Below are 5,848 nucleotides of genomic sequence, written 5' to 3' on the forward strand. Positions count from 1 at the left end.
ACAAAATAAAAGACCACAGTTTTAAGACAAAGCTCAGAACAACGGGTGCAAACACCTATGCATGACTTTGTATGTGCAAAACAATTTTCACTATATATCACGAGATACATACATACATACAACCTGTAATGTTTCCCAACATGGAGGACCAAACAGCACATAGTGTGAAAAGCCCCTGTTGCTTTTTTTGCTTGTCTCAGAATAACATCACATCTACCTTTATGTTACATTGTTGTAAAATCCCCCCACTACAACTGATCACCAATTATGCCTGCAAATGTTTGCAGCTTTTATCAGTTTAATCAGTGGTCATGTGAAAACTCTGCATTCCTCAGAACTGACTTCTTCCTTTCAGTGAAAATAATATTGTGTAGTGATTACATTTTACCGCGTCTCTATTGTCTTTTGCTATGTATGTGTGCACTTGTCTGCCATACTGTGAACATTGTACAACTTCTTGGTTCCAATTCAGAACTGTTGAATGGTATGTATGCTGTGTATTGAGGTTTACCATCATCTCTACAATAGATTTTTTTGGTAGAAAGTTACAGTGGGTCTGGCTTCTTTTCACCACCTAGGTGATAGATTCAGGTCTTTCAAAATTGACACCACAATTCTGACAAAGTGCTCGTGTAGACCTATTTTGCACTTCAGTCTGTAAATGTGCTGGCGATTTTGTGTGTCAACTTGATGTTGATCTTTTCTGTAAAAGTCACAGTGGCAATGTGGCAGGGTAGGACCAAGTAACATTTCCATTTCATGACCTACACAGATCATAAATTGAATGCAGTCATAATAATGTGAAATCTACAGCAAGCACAAATGTAAATACACAAGTAGAAATGTGAAATAAACATCTTGTTCTGCCTTCTCAACACTGCACTGTAATAAATGATCATTCAAGTAGCATCTCTAATGCCCAAGGAAATAATGACTTTCATGAACAAACCTTAAATTTACATTATCATGCTATATTGTACTGTACTATTATCAATTGTATTATTATTATCACTGACAACAAAACCATTTATATACAGGGCAAACGTGTTTTAAGAGTCTTTAATCGTGCTTGAACATCATGGTCAACTGCAAAATGATGTTATAAGAAAAGCTTTTTCTTCAAAATGTGTCTAAGATTCATACAATTTGTAATTAGTAACTTAAGCTGTCTTTTTCTAATTACATTTGATCTCAAGACCACTTCATATTAATACTGAATATGTAATAAATGTGCCTTTCTTTGGGAATTGTCCAACTTCTTCCAGTTGCTAGCCTCTTCCAAAACAACCAGGGGAACAAGGTGAAGACAACATGCTCGCGATTGTCTTAGCCAGTCACTATACTCTCTGTTCCCTGTACCACGACTACAATTAGGTCCAAGCATTTTTTGATATGATTAAATGATCAGTGACAGCTTGCCACATAGGCTGGTTGATCAACAAACATACTGTAGACCCCCAGTTGCAGCAGGCAGCTTTTAAGCAGCTTAGTAGGAACGAACCCTATTAGGAAGATAGGGACCATCCGTGCCAGAATTAACTGATCAGTGTGTAGGGCTCGGGGCAGATGGAGACAAAAAATATCCACGTCAGCAGCACGGTACCAGACAAAGACTGCAATCTTGCTAATCTCAAAGTGTCATATGAGTGAGTTCATGACTGTTCTGCTGGGTTAATCAGCTATTCAAAAGAGTCCAAAGTTAAACTTTACCTTTTTTTGTAAAACTACCAATAACATTAAGCATTAAAGCCTCTTTAAAAGTCTAGAACCAAACACAACATGCATTGTATTGAAATCTTTCAAAGATAAATAATTTCCTTCAATTTATAAAAACAAAATGAACTGTCATGTACAGTGTACAGTGTACAATGAGCTGAATAAAAGCAAAAATTGTAAAAAAATATATATATATATATTGAAATTGTCAGAGAAAACAAAATCTGAACACTAAATATAAGTGTGATAAAGATGATGTTAAAAAAGATAAAATGTTAAAATATGCCCCACATCCTTTTTAAAAAATGGCTGCATACAGAAAAATACAACGCTTAACATGTAACATATGCTGAAACTTGGTTGACTTGACATGCCAACATACAAACAGACAAAATGAAGGAACGCACAGCAATATAATCAATCCATGAGCAAAAGACCTGACAATAAGGAAACGGCTGACACTGCTTAACAGCCCTCCATACATAGTAGGCAGGTGACAGCTATAACCGATAAAAGGGGATAAATGACGGGCATAGGACGGGGGCCAGCGGTCTTCTGCCATCACTCTCAGGGTCTTGACAAATGAATGATAAACTGTTATTAGCCAGGCAATAGACTGACTTGGGGTCACTCTGGAGGATGTAGTTTGTGGTGCTGTTGATCTGGACTGTGTTACACTGCATTTCTATCATTTTGTCAAACTCATTTACATCAATGAGGGTATGCTACATAACAGAATCGCCTCTCTGTATAATGCAAAACAGTTCAACAACAACAAAAACTACATCCTGAAAAACAGCCATCTAACTAACTACTTTTCTATTGATTAAGGAAGTTTTGAAGTTAAGATGCTTTTAGCAAAGAATTGATTAAAAGAAGCAATCCGGTTTAGAATCGAAGTCAAACTTATTACTTACTTACTGAATAAGTTGGAACACCTTAAGTTTATTTTAAATACCTCCTGCACGGTATATTTTCTTTCTGTTTCACTAATGGGAATCGTGTAATGACATAAAAATTCAATGGATGGGGGATATATTCATATCAAAAAGCATAAGAGCATTGTGTGCACTGTATGCATTGTCAGGGCCAACTACTGGGTAGAAAATAACAACCCTTTTCATCAGCATATTATTTTATTAAATACAGAGTTATTTCTATCAGCCCTGGAAGTATGACTTAAAGATTCACTTGAGGGGATGCCTGAAGAATGCAACAGCACTGAAAAACACAGCAGCTCTGTGATTAGCAGCATCTTCCAAAAACCAATTCCTGACCACTGCACATTAAGATTGCAGGCAAATGTTCCAAATCTGATTTTTCTTGTTCATAGTTGTCTCAGATCTGTAGTTTTTTCCACAACAGTGTGAACAGCTACATTTAAATTCTCCACTGTGTCGTCCTAAGCCTGATACAGGTCTGATTTTTTGCAATGTGCCCTCAGTCTGAACAACCATATCAGCATTCATGCACCTTTAACGTGATGTGCAGTAACACACTTCTGTTGCCAACCAATACAACCCAAGTCCTATGTGCTTTCTTAGGGAGATGGCTCCCCTGAACTGAGTGTCATAACGCAAGAGTCTTGTGGAGAAGGGCTGACAGATGTAGTTAAAAGTAACCCATGACATTCTGAAATTTTGGGTGAAATCTGTTTCCGTGAACCCATTTACGTCACTAACTCCCAGCTGACTCCACATCCACACACACACATCTGTACAGAAGTAGCAGCCACTGCTCTAAAAATGCCGTGATTAAAAAAAATTGGCTTTCTTTCTCCACATTCATGTCCTTGTTATCATCTGATGACCAATTCACATGCTTTCCCTGCACTTCAACTTATAAATGAAGCCACAAACGCTGAGGCCAGTGGCCTCCATGTTTACTTCTGTACAACAACAAATTTAAAAAATAATGTGAAAAATCAAACCAAAAACACATCTGTGCAATGTGAAAGTGCTTGGACTTGCAGTGTGAATGTTATCAGGTTTTTATGCTCTGCCTGTGCTCCAGTCTATCCTGATGGTCAACATACATACATAGAAGTCAAGTCAGGCAGACTAGGGAGATCCTAATCAAGTTTTATTGCATGACCGTGGACTCTGATTTAATTTAAAGAGCCTTATGATTGGAAATGTATGGATTGAAACATTGTTTCATTCATCAGGGTATTTGTGCAGTGAGCTATATGATGAAATGACATCTTGATAATACTGACATTTTGGCTCCTGTATTCGGTGCATTTGTCTGATAACACATGGCAGATGGCTGTAAACTGGGAAGTCGGGAAGAGACACATTTATGTATGAAAGTCTTCCGGACATTTAACCACTGTCAGCACATTACACGTGATTGTGTGTGCAAGTTTTCCCATTTACAGTTTATCTATGAACGATTAAACAAAAAAGTAATCTGCAGATTAACTTAAAATGAAAATAATTGTTAGCTGCAGCTCTAGTCCGAATCAAGGGCATCTGACTTTCCATCTTGCTTCAATCAGTATATATGGACATCTAAATACAGTATTTTTCTAAACGGTCTACTTGCACTTGAGGTATACTTTAAACTGCACCAAGTCCAAGAGATGATAAACTTTAGACTAAATATGTAGGGCCATCACATGTCTAGGTGAGAAAAGCACGACTCTGTAAAGTGCACAATAGCATTTAACCTTGCATATGAGGTTGCTTCAGCGTTTCTTGTATCATTATATGTGACTGTTCTTTTTATAGTGTTCTATGTGCTGAGCGGCCTGTAGAAAAGAAAGCTAGCAGTGTTGACGTAAGGGTGGATTTGCTTACAAAACAGCTAGCACACTGCTTGCTGTTACACAATGCACTTTATATTTTGTGGTGCGTTTGTGTGTCTGCATAAATTCCAAAACTTCGTTAGAGAAGGTTGTTGACAGATTTTAGTGACTGGGCTCATATGAAGAGTATTAAAGCTCTCTAATTTCACACACATAACAATTTGCACACCAACATGGGCGCTCAGGCCCACATGCGCAGTATTAGAGCAGCCTGCACTGGAGTACATCTGGGTGTACTATGATGTCGGGGTGGGGGTGCGTTTACATGAACGGGACTGCAGTTGCTTTTCAAACACACACTCAGTACATTTAAATTGACTTTCTATAACAGCAGGAGGCAGGACAAGCTTCATTTTTACCTGCCAGAGATTTTGATCAGTCTCTTTAGACCATGTAGGGTTTCATTACAGTGCATTAGACACCCCAACATTGTGATAACTACACAGTTTAGCCTACGTAATGAGACAGCCATTATGCTTCTAAGTTCTCTAAATACAGTAGTACAGCTGATAAATGTTAAGTGAACAACAATCTCAACAACAACCAATAGCTATTAAGTTCTTACAACTTTTCTTTATGTTGGCATAACACACCAGCTTTGCACAGTGGCGACGAGCTATGACTCCCATTGTTCTCACAGCTGCTTTCTTGCTTTTAAAAGGTCAATGTGTGAGCGTGTTTGTGCACATGTTTGTGTGAGTGAGAGATGAGAGAGAGAGAGAGAGAGAGGTTAAGGGAGAACGCAAACAAGTATATTTTAGAGCCAGAGTAAAAGTTGCTGCTAAAGTGACAGCTTCCTGCACGTAATTCCCTCCCAATGTGGCACTAATATATACAATATGTGACAGACTGAGATGCCAAACCACTGTTCATAGCTGAGACAACAGGATGTGCACTAATGGCTCTGAAATACAATAGCCAAGATCGTACAGAAAACTGTCACCAGCCACAGAAACAAATAAAGTCATGTTAGCCTACTTTACTTTGAGGCCAAGCCTACACATAGAAGGAGAATGGATGACAACTGGGCCTAACCTTTATTGATAGGGATTCCCATCTGGTGTTAGCGGAGCCTAACTTAACTATGTTAGCCCTGTAACACATTGTGCTCAAAAGTCTCTATCTTAGCCAGTTAGGAATTGTTATGGTGCAAGTGTTACATTGCTCTTGTCCAGTATTTACAGATGGGGCGCTGCTTAAATGCTCTGGCAATGCTGTATTAAATAGCAGCGTGCCTCTTGTCAGGCCTGTTTACCTGAGTCTTCAGTCAACTGTTGTGGGTGACCAAAGAAGCACCTTATAAACAATACATGTCAGCACCTT

This window comes from Pempheris klunzingeri, chromosome 21 (assembly GCF_042242105.1).
Source record: "Pempheris klunzingeri isolate RE-2024b chromosome 21, fPemKlu1.hap1, whole genome shotgun sequence".
NCBI lineage: Eukaryota > Metazoa > Chordata > Actinopteri > Acropomatiformes > Pempheridae > Pempheris > Pempheris klunzingeri.